General features: G+C 38.5%; 2 protein-coding genes across 2 annotated transcripts in view; both read right to left on the bottom strand.

The window, feature by feature from the left end:
• The window catches only part of coro7 (coronin 7), a 104,819-nt gene that overhangs the window by 39,928 nt on the left and 53,361 nt on the right, over nt 1-11,530 (bottom strand). The gene's annotated exons all lie outside the window — the stretch shown is intronic.
• Nucleotides 1-11,530, bottom strand: part of pam16 (presequence translocase associated motor 16) — a 68,983-nt gene that overhangs the window by 47,178 nt on the left and 10,275 nt on the right. The gene's annotated exons all lie outside the window — the stretch shown is intronic.

The following is an 11,530-nucleotide window of genomic DNA, read 5'->3' as shown; positions in this document are numbered from 1 at the left end:
CAAAAGAAGAACGGGATCACATTAGCATATCTAAATCTAAATGATCAAATTTCACTGTAATTGTCTCCCCTCACCCACATTCAACAAGTTAATATTGTTTGTTATTCAAACAAATAATACCACATGCCTCTGACTGACCACCCAGATATTTTACAGGTAGGTCTAGCTGGAGCGCTTAATGGAATTTAACACATACACACACAAAGAAACGTTTGTCTTACTATTCCTCCACTCACACCTGACCTTTCAGTGACATCTAAATCTAGTCCTAACCTTAACCTCATTTAAAATATGAAAAGGAAAAAAGAAGAAGAAGATGAAGAAAAAAAAGAAGAAGGAGGGGGGCATCTATATGATGTATAAGAGGCAGTTTTTGTAAAGAAAAAAACAGTTTCACCTCTGGGGACACAAAAATGTGCCCATCAGGCCAAAACTGGCAGATATACTGGTTTCCACAAAGATATAAAAACAAGCCCACACAAAATCTCCTTCTAGCATTGGCAAAAGAACAACAATTCAGCTGCAAACTCTTGTTAAAACGCAGATTTACACAAACATATAAAACAGCCCAGCAGTGTTTTACAGAACAACCAAACACACATGCACACACACACACACACACACACACACACACATTAATAATGACAATAGCATAATGTAGTAATGAAAAAAGACAAACTGAGAGCAGGCAAAGGAATGAATCAGTGATTGGAGTTCAACACCATATCAATCACAGGAGATCCCTCAACCCCCAGAACACTGCCTACCCTGTGTGTGGATGGTGGCATGTACCTGAGTGTGTATGAAAGTGTGTGCCTCTCTCCATTCAAGCCTTCAATAAAAGGCTCCTATTATTCTCTGAATTTAAGAGACCAGGCATTCTGGCTCTGTACCAAACTTAATGCTTAGGCTTAAACTTTCAAAGAATCCATTGTAATTACAAAAGCCTGTTTTTTTCCAAATTATCTTCAAAAAATTCCACAGAAATTAGAGTAAATATTACAGAGTAAATTACAGAGTAAATATTAATTACAGAGTAAATATTTTTCCGAAATGATACTAACGTACTATAAGACAATTCATTTATCTCTAAAATACAACAGTGGGCTAATGGTGAATAGTGACAGACCTTATATTATAAAGACTGAATAAAAGGATTCTGCTGAAATACAACAGTCTTCTTTATTAAATGTGTTTATTAAAAGATTGGCATGGGAGCAGCTATTTGTTTTTACACTTTTTTGAGTTTTTATAACTATCAATAAACATTAATGTGATCGATACTATTCCTGCTCACACACTATGCCTTGGCTTTGGGTTTGTGAGTGCCATGTCATTAAACCAGAGATTAGGGCCTTGCTACGGTGACATTAGTAAACATGACTTTTTTGTTTGTGTAGCTGTAAAAAAAAAAGAAGACAAAATAATGTATGTAGCACTGAAGAACCTTTGGGCACACAAGCCTCCAGAGATCCTACATTGTTATTATACATGTACAAATGTCCAGTACAATGAAGACAGAGTGCTGGATTAGCTATGGAACAGTGCCTCTGAAGCAGAGTGGATTAAGTGCCTTGCAAAACAGTCTAACAGCAGCAGCTTGGCAGTGCTTGGATTCTGCAGTGGCTCATGGCCCGAGATTTCAGTGGGGCAGGCCAGTATTAATAACATCCCTTTAAACAAAATGAATCTGACAGGTTATTAAACTTGCCCTATGCTATATACTACCATCTTGTGAATATTTAGACTAACCCTATAGTAGGTTGTTGAAATTTGGCCACAGACTGTCATCCAGTATACCAGGAGTTTTCAAACTGTGGGTCACATCCCACTTCTGGGTCACACAGTGAACAAAGGTGGGTCACACAAAGTCACTTAGCTGCAGCTAGATTTACGTGGCAGTAAATTAAACAAAACCAGTCTGATAATGAGCAAACGACTCTTAAGAGCCGATTCTTTTTTCAAAGGAATCATTTAAATTAAACACACACACACACACACTACTAAATCCTAATTGTAAATCAGGATGAGTTTTTCCCCATATTTAAAAAATATTATGCTGGGTCTTGAGATTGACTGCACTTGTCTTAGTGGGTCCTAAAATTAAAAAGTTTGGGAACCCCTGCAGTATACAAGTCTAGAATTTTCATTTTCATTTTTCTTCACTTGTAGTCTCAGACTCTGAGTGGGGAAACAAGTATTTCACATGTATTTCTGGTGTATTCTACAATCTCCCTCTGGCTCTTTTAATCTTTGCTATATATCTTACAACAGAACTGGCTCTGTATATCATCTGCACACTGTCTGCAAATAAACTTTGGCATTATGGCAGCTGCAGAGTATTTTAAAGTATCCCATGATTTTTTTTTTATGTTTGAACAGGTTCGACAGGGCAAGTCGCTGCACTCGCCCAGCAGCAGCAGCACCTGCAAAGCATAGCAGATCTAATCTGCAAAGACCAAACCTACCTACTTCCATTTCACATCAATAAACGCTTATTCATTTCATTCAGAATGAAGTCATGATTGAAATTACTTTATGAAAATGAATATTTGGTGGATGGATGATATAAATGGTGGGGTTCTGTCCCACCTGCCCCAAGAGACAACAGTGGAGTGGGTATAAGATGCTACATAAAGATGAGATGGTGGTTTGACTATTTTCTGGGATAGAAAATTACAAGAAGAAAGAGTAAGGAGAAAGTAAGTATTATGTGCAAAAGCTTGTATGTAAGAAATCAGCACTCTTCAGAGTAAATGTATTGAATATTAAAGGACAGGATGTTTTGCCAAAAACAAGCTCAGGACTATTAAGCATCAAATCACAACAGATTTGTTACCATGGAGCACTCTTAAGCTTTTCATTTCAGAACAACAACAAAGCATGCAACAAAACATGGGCAACAAAAAAGACAGAAGGTAGAAGGAATAGTTCTTTTTACATTTGGAAATTTGGAAATCTGGAAATCCTATGGAAGTCTGAAATCTGGCATTAATAATAGAGAGTAACATTCCAGACAGGGAAGGGTGGAGAGGGGTCAGAGTGTGATAGAACAGCTGGTTGAGAAAAAAAAAGTGCCTATAATTAAACCAAAACCTAACACTGAAGCAGATCTCCCTAAAACACATCTGCATCTAATTAGCTTCAATTGGCAAAGACAGACAAACAGTTCCTGCCTAATCTCCCCCACAGTGTAAACATCAACATGCACTAATTGTATCTCTTGCTTTACTATTGTTGTTTCTGCCCTGCACTATGCTGACTAGGATGGTATCTAGGTAACAAACCCAGTAAGAGACTATTGAGAAAAATAAGTCTTGGCTCTTATGAAAGTTCAGCACTCAGTTTTTTGCAAAACACCGACATGGTTTCAATGTTTTCTCACCAGCATCTGGTGAAATCAATAATTCAAGAAAACCCAAAAGCCTGGATCCTATGTTTAGAACCTGGTTCGGAACATATATTTATAAACACATAATGTGTAGCTGGTTGTTATATGGTTAGTCTGGAGCAAGTACAAGACCTTTAATGCACCTGAGTTTAGAAATGGCTTATTTCATCATGCCAACCTGTCTGTCCAGATGAAAACAGCCGTTGGTTTTGCTACATATACACATATCCTGACACATGCACACACAAAGGCAAGTGTGACAAAACTCGTTTGGCAGACACGTTAAGCCCAGATCTGTGTAGATGGGGTTATTTTACTGTAGATGTAGAATAGGACAAAAAGAGAAAATGTAGGTAGGAAGTGCCTATATATGCACTTACATACATATTATAATTAAACACACAAAAAATATAAGTGTTATTTCAACTGATGGTCTTGGCTGGGTATTGTATGGCAACTTTTTGACAAAGATGACATTTCTGACATGTCATATCTTTATGTTCAGCACTACCTAACTTTAATCTTATCTGTCTAAGTTTAGTGAATGCTTAAGGTCTTATTCGTCAGCTGGTTTTAGTAAATCTGCTGGCTTTCATGATGACCTGGCACAAAAGACAAGTTTCTCATCTGTGTGTCAGAAGCATGAGCCAACATGGAAATCAACAAAAGAGTTGATAGCTGTGTGTGTATGGATTTTTAGTAAAGTGTGCACAAAACAAGTGAAGCCGAATGTCAGCAAACTGCATGGCTACTCTTGGCAACAAAGAAAAAAAAATGTCTTGAAGTTGCATACTTCATGACCCCTGATCTCATCCCCTGTCCTTTGCCCCAGCAAGAACGGGAAGGCAGTACCCTTAGAACAAACAGGCATTATAATCAGACATGTCCCACATGGAGGTTTCACAGAGCTCCGGATGTTCTCTCACTCACTTTGATTGCAGGAAACGCCTGGACATTTAAAATCTGCTACATCATTGTTCAGCTGAATGGCAGCTCAGGAAACACTAAATCCTTTATTAGCTGTTGTCAAGCCAATCAAGCTTAAGTTTATACAGCGAGCTGTCAAGACAATCAGGAGTAACAATCTTGGATAGGGCCAAGGTGGCCAAAACCAGGCCTTACTGACACCAAGCAGGATAAAGCATTTACTGAAGAAATAGAAATGTATAATTAATTGAATAAATTAATTAATCTCTCCCTTTATCTCTCCTAAATTTATTTGTATAAAATGGACATTGTGACAAAGCAGCTTTACAAAAAAATATAATCCTTATTTATCCCTTCATGTTATTAATTTAATTTATTCATTTGTGTAAATCATCCGTCAAAACAACAACAAAATTGCAATGTTGTGTATAAAAACTTATGAGTGTTGGGTAATGTGTCACATAAGTGACGTATTAATTTGTCAGCTACTTCTACACACCATTATTTTAAGGCCTTGCAGTTGACTGCAAAGGTTGTATATATAAGTGCAATGCCCCTGCGACAAAATGAAGAAAAAGTAAAGCATAAGAAAAATGTAATTTAAAGAAACAAAATCTTTGGTGTGTTTCATAATAAAAATGATTTAACAGTTTATGCTAAAATATAAATATTACATATATAAAATCCATAAAAAATGTGTGCTTAGTTTTCTGAATGTGTTACAAACATTCAATAACTATATTCACTAGCTATGTTTCTTGCGAGCTAGCTCTGTCTCTCAGGACTCGAAGCTGCAGTCGTGGTTTGGCCCAGTCGTGTGCACAGATTTTCCTCTTCCCTGTAATAAGGCTATCCAGTGGAGCACTCTGGCACCACATAAACACAAACGTGGCCATACGCCTCATCTCCTAATGCCAAGGCTGCGCGCCAATGTGTGTCCATGGAGAAAAATGCTGATCAGGCTGAAGAGCAGCCGTTCCATGTGTGGTACCCCTCAACTCTCATCGCACACCAGCACGCCGTGAGCCCTGTACCATCCGGCCCCTAACCCACAACAGCTTCTAAATCCATCAGTGCAAATTTTTTTTAACCTCTGAAGAGATGTAATTAAAAAGGAACTGCAGAAAGGTCAACATGAGACCATGCAAACTCCAGCCAGCACTCCCTTACTGACATAAAGAGCTATACATTTTGATTGCTGCTGCTGCCAAAAGGTGGTTTAAGAATGGAAGGGTGTTGTGTGTGTGTGATGGGGAGTTGGGGGGTGGGGGGTGCCTTGGCAAATGGAAAAAGAAACATTTTTTCTTTCCCATATCTGACTGGATAGTTAAAAGGGGCTCAAAATTGCATAGCTTGAAAAGTCTGGTTTTGGCACTGCTGTGGTCAGGCTCAGAGAGTAGTATGATTCGTCTGCGGTAAAACTGAAAAGACCACACTTTTACTTATATGTACAGGTCTCTCTTGTGCCACCAAAACAGCTCTGACCTGCTGAAGCATGGATTCCACAAAACCTCTGAAGATGTGCTGTGGTATGGCAGCAAGATATTAGCAACAGATCCTATAAGGGGTTTATCCAGCACATCCCACAGATGCTCAATCAAATTGAAATCTGGGGAATTTGAAGGGCAAGGCAACACCTTAAACTCTGTCATGTTCCCCAACCATTCCCGCACAATTTTTGCAGTGCCATTAAGGAATACCATTGCTATGAATTGGTGTACATTGTCTGCAACAATGTTTAAGTAGGTAGTATGTGTCAAAGTAATAACCAGATAAATTCCAGGACCCACGGTTTCCAGCAGACCATTGCCAACTTGCCTTGTTCTCATAGTGCATCCAGGTGCCATATCTCCCCCAGGTAAGCAGCGCACACACAACCAGCATGTTGTAAATAAAATGTGATTAATCAGACCAGGCCATCTTTTTCCATTGCTCCATGGTCCAGTTATGATGCCCACATGGCAATTATAGGTGCTTTCAGTGACAGATAACATATCAGAACAGGTCTACAAGATGTGATGCTGTGTACTGTGCATTCTGACATTTTTTTCAGCTATTTTGTGCTACAGTAACTCTTCTTTCTCTTCAAACACTGCTGCTGCAGGTCAAAACCGTGCAAAGATTGTTTAAGATTAAAAAAGGGCATGTTTTTTTTGCACAATTGGATAGTGAGGATCCAGTTTACATGTCCCAAACAAAACTGAACAGTCACTCAACAGTAACTCAGTCACTAGGGTTAGGGTTAGGGTTAGGGTTAGTCACTCAACAGTAGGAATGAATTGAGCCACTAAAGAGACTTCTGACCATGAACAAAGCAGTCATCTTTGTTTCATAAATTGAAACATGATGTGAAATGAATAACAACAGGAGAGTGTGCTTGCTCTATATGTCTATATGTCCGCTTTTTGGTAACTGGTGACCATACAATCCAGTGGTCAGAACTTCTATAAGAAAAGTGTCCCATCCACCATAAAGGCAACTAGCCACAGCACCTGCATGCTCATCCTTCAATATACGTACATGTGAGCCCACTACACACTCTTTAGCCCTGTCAGCCTATAAAAACAAAAACCCCTTTCCTAAATGTTTTTTTCTCTGAATCAGGGCCTCTTGCTTTGTGTCGTTCTCCAAAATTTCTCATGTGAGGAGCTTTGTGCCTTGTCCAGTGATATTTTTTCTCACATCTCCCTGCTACGGGTCACACAGGCCATAGCTCAAAGCCAACCAACACTACAATTTTTTTTTCTTTTTTTTAAGTGTAGCTTTGGGGAGGCTGTTGGTATCAATGATACCTAAGGACTTTTCACACCTACCTTGTTTGGTGCAGACCAATCAAACATTTGTTTCTTCGATTTTAAGCAGACATGAAAACTCCATTGGTACACAGCTGCAGCACTGTGGTCTACCAAAAAAATGATCCTCATCAAACACACCTAATTCCTGACCAGACATGGATACCCTTGCATGCATGCAAAAAAATAATGGTTGCATTTGAAAATCAGTGCAATGTGAATTACTAAACCACAGGAAGATACTAATGTCAAAAATATCTACCCATTTTATGCACTTTAGCAAATGATTGAAGCATCAAAACAGCCCAAGGATGGTGTGTGAATGGACTGTAAGATTTATTTTCCTGTGCCTTCATAGTGTGCTATTTTTCTTTTCTGTTACACTTTATCATTTATAAGATGATGAGTATTATATTACACTACATGAAAAATTTGGGAAACTACAAACTTAAATATAAATAAATAAATAAGCAAACAAACAAGCTGCAAGGCAGTTTAAAAGATTTGATGGATATGAAAAGATATGATTCCATATAACATTTGATTAGATCAGATTCAAGTTTATCGTTACTGTTCAAGTACAAAACAAACTGGCATCTAACCAGAAATGCAAAACAGTGCAAAGCGTCAATGAGTGAGGCAGTAAAGTGCAAGCAAAATGTACAAATGACATGTTATCAACAGATTACATATAAGGCATGAGTATAAATTATTTTACAGCCTTTAATCATATGCAAACAGGGGGAGAACCATTTCATACACTTCTAAATACAGAAACATTATTTTGTGTACTCCCATAAATGTATAATATTAGCTAACAATGAATATTCAGTATACCTCTGGAAAGCATGTCAACTGGCTAAGATTTATACTGTTTTATGCAGATTCTGTGATTCTGTACTCAAGCCCACATTCTAGTCTCCCTGTGCACATGGACATAATGCTTTTCTATCAACTCTAAAAGTATGCCTATTGGAAAAAGCCACAAGAACCGAATGGCAATGATGAGAAAGGCTTTGTGTGTGTGTGTGTGTGTTTGTGGGAATGTTGCTCCTCCAGACTATCTAACCCTCATGCTTGAACTGGTATATGAGCAACAAAGGAACCTGTGGCTCTTATTGTAAAAGTCAGTTCACCATGATAGGATGGATGAGTGAATAAAGACATTCAGTGCTCAGTGATGCCATAGAAAAGAAGTTCATTATAATCATGCTTATGTATACACAGATAGACATAGATGGATGTAGATAGTATAATATGCAAGATATTATAATGCCAATCACCTAGACATAAAACTTTCCCCAAAGTCTCAGTTTGTGGGTTTGTAATGACTAAACCCCTAACTGGGGGATTTCATAATTACTAAACTGTCTCCTTTAATTTTATTTAAAATCTAACACAAAAAACTGAGACATCAAAGGTTTGCAACCTGAGCTGCCTACACAGTAGCTGGGACAGAAGTATTGAAAAGACTCAGCTCAAAAGTCCACACCGACCAAAGAAAATGAGCTAAAACAAAAATGAGCCACACCGACCAACAAAAATGAACTGACAAAGCAATTTCTCTTAAAGCAAACATCACTGGGAAAATCCTCAAATCCAGTTTGAACCCAGAGCTCTTAATGAAGTGATAGATAAAAGCTGCTTTACTGAGTAGTGCTCCATGGTGATTTGATTACCTTTTCTTTGACTTTTTTACACTTCTCTGTATTTAATAGAATACTAATAGTTAAATAGACAATACCTTAATTTTATTTAGACTTCTTTAACATTATTTAATTCATTATCTTCATTCATCATCTTTTTCCCCTCATTCATCCTTTTATAGCTTTCTTTTTTAGTAATTCTCTCTCTCTCTCTCTCTCTCTCTCTCCTCTGTTACTTTACTCTTTAGTTTTTTTGGAAGGAAATGACATTTTGATGCTGTATTTGCTTATACTGTAGATTTGTGGTCCTCACCCAGAACCCCTCAGCCAGGTGTGCAGAGTGCAGCATGTTATCATAATACTGCCATGATGAACAGATGAACGAGGACTGTTGTTCTTTCAAAGCTGCTGGGCCTCATCTCCTTTTACACCCATCTTATTTAGTCCTTTCAGTGATTTTCAACCCAGCTGAAAGCTCATTTTAAGCAATGTTACCAACCAGTCATGGTAATGTGGCTAACAGTATAGGAATGCTAGGGCTATGAAGTTGGTGTGAATAAGTTTAAAAAGTTTGAATGTTAAAAACCAAACCACACAAAGACAACAGCACATTTGAACACTGACAGCTAGTATATCCAACCACTTCAACTAATCACAGTGTGTTTCCAAAGGCTGGTCTAATGACCAATTAAAACATCAGCTTGACAGGAGTGCAGCAGTGAACGCAGACAAATTAAATGCATGTGAGGGCAAGGAAGTAAGTCCTCCACGTTCCGGCACTAAAATGTCTCCCACAGGACTACGTGTAATCTTGTAGACAAACAAATCTCTCCAGGGATATGCGACTAGACCGATGCACATGCCACTTGTCAACAGCCAGTAAAATTCTTGCACTGAAATACTGCCAATGTATCTACACAGCCAATGATGTTTGTACAAGTGATGGCCTGCAGAAGATTATCATTTAAAAATGGAAAAATGACAGATTATAGATTTGGAATATATTTGAAAGAGAAGAGGCTAGACAGATTTTTTTGAGATGCTCATATAGTCATAGAAAAGGGCTGATCAAGAATTTGAGCATTTATTTTTTTTAACTGCACATATTTGATAAATATACACTATATTGCCAAAGGTTTTGGGACATCTGCCTTTACATGCACATGAACTTTAATGACATCCCATTCTTAATCCATAGGGTTTAATGTAGAGTTGGCCCGCTCTCTGCAGCTATAACAACTTCAACTGTTCTGGGAAGGCTTCCACAAGGTTTAGGAGTGTGTTTATGGGAATTTTTGACCATTCCTCTATGAGCACATTTGTGAGGTCAGGCGCTGATGTTTGGACGAGAAGGTCTGGCTCACAGTCTCCGCTCTAATTCATCCCAAAGGTGTTCTATCCATTTGAGGTCAGGACTCTGTGCAGGCCAGTCAAGTTCCTCCACACCAAACTCGCTCATCCATGTCTTTATCCTTGCTTTGTGCACTGGTGTGCAGTCATGTTGGAACAGGAAACCTCAACAAGTTCAACACAGCAGTATGGTGGCTGAGAAATTTTCAGAAGCACAAGATAGATAGAGAACTATAGTATGTGAGGGTCATGGTCAGGGATGATTCTGACATTGACATTGAAGAACTTGATTGGATGCTAAATAAAATGACTAAACGTGTAGCATGACTACAGTAACTGAGAATAAGAGACCTTGAAGAATGAGTACTTTTAATAGCACTCACATTTGGGAACTTATTAAATGAGTTTTGTATAATGTCTCCATGGCATGACATTTATTTATAACCATTATTGCAGCTGTTTTCCTTGCAGTGGTAAGAAAAAAAACCAATTTACAGGTTTAATTTTCTTACTTAAAAATGCAATCCTCCAGGTTTTCCTAATGAAATAAACCTAGCTTTTCCACTGCATCAATTTAACTGTGCAATTTAAAAGAAGTGAGTTAGAATTGAGAGCAGTAATTGGCTGCATGTGTGTATATGTGGATGGTGACCTGTCACTGCTGGATGGCTGCAGTATGTGGGCCACTGAAACCCTGGCAGCACAGGAAAGCAGGAACCTAATAGGAAACAGGTTTGTTCCCTTTATGAGTGCAGAGTGAGGGATGCCATTCAACACGCTGGCTCTAGTCACAAACCTTCACTTATACACAGGAGCTCTAAACCACAGACCCTTTGGCTCAAGAATGAGAGTGACAGTAACAGCACAAACACACAAAGAGCTCTTTTGGTGAGAGAAAGATGAGGAAGATGGAGAGAAGGCATTTCTCCATATCATCTCTGTTTTCATGGAGGGGAAAAATGGAGTTGGGAGGCCTATCACATTGCATTTCATTCATGTGTAGTGAATAATGATTGCACTAGATCCACTCATCCGTTCTGCCTGGGTTGCCAAACTTGCCCATGCTGCTCCTCCAACACAAATAAATACACACGCACACACACACACATACATATATACATACTGTACACACACACACACACACACAGTCCAGAATAAGCTACTGAATACAGGCGAGAAAAGAAAGCAGGCGAGTCTTAAATGGCATGATTCAGAGCCATCATCATTACACAGATGACTTCAGCACATGGCCATTTAAGCCTGATTATTCATCTACTAAAAAAATCCGCAGTATAGACCTATGCTCTCATTGCATGGCTATTCCAAATGCAAATAAGAAATATAACAGTGCTCTCAGATAGTGTAACGGACAGTTCTGATTTTTTACTATCAGGGCACATTCACTGCTATTACTCCATTTGCAA

This window comes from Hemibagrus wyckioides, linkage group LG02 (genome assembly GCF_019097595.1).
Source record: "Hemibagrus wyckioides isolate EC202008001 linkage group LG02, SWU_Hwy_1.0, whole genome shotgun sequence".
Classification (NCBI taxonomy): Eukaryota; Metazoa; Chordata; class Actinopteri; order Siluriformes; family Bagridae; genus Hemibagrus; species Hemibagrus wyckioides.
The sequence above is the reverse complement of the archived record's forward strand: the minus strand, read 5'-3'. Positions and strand labels throughout refer to the sequence as shown.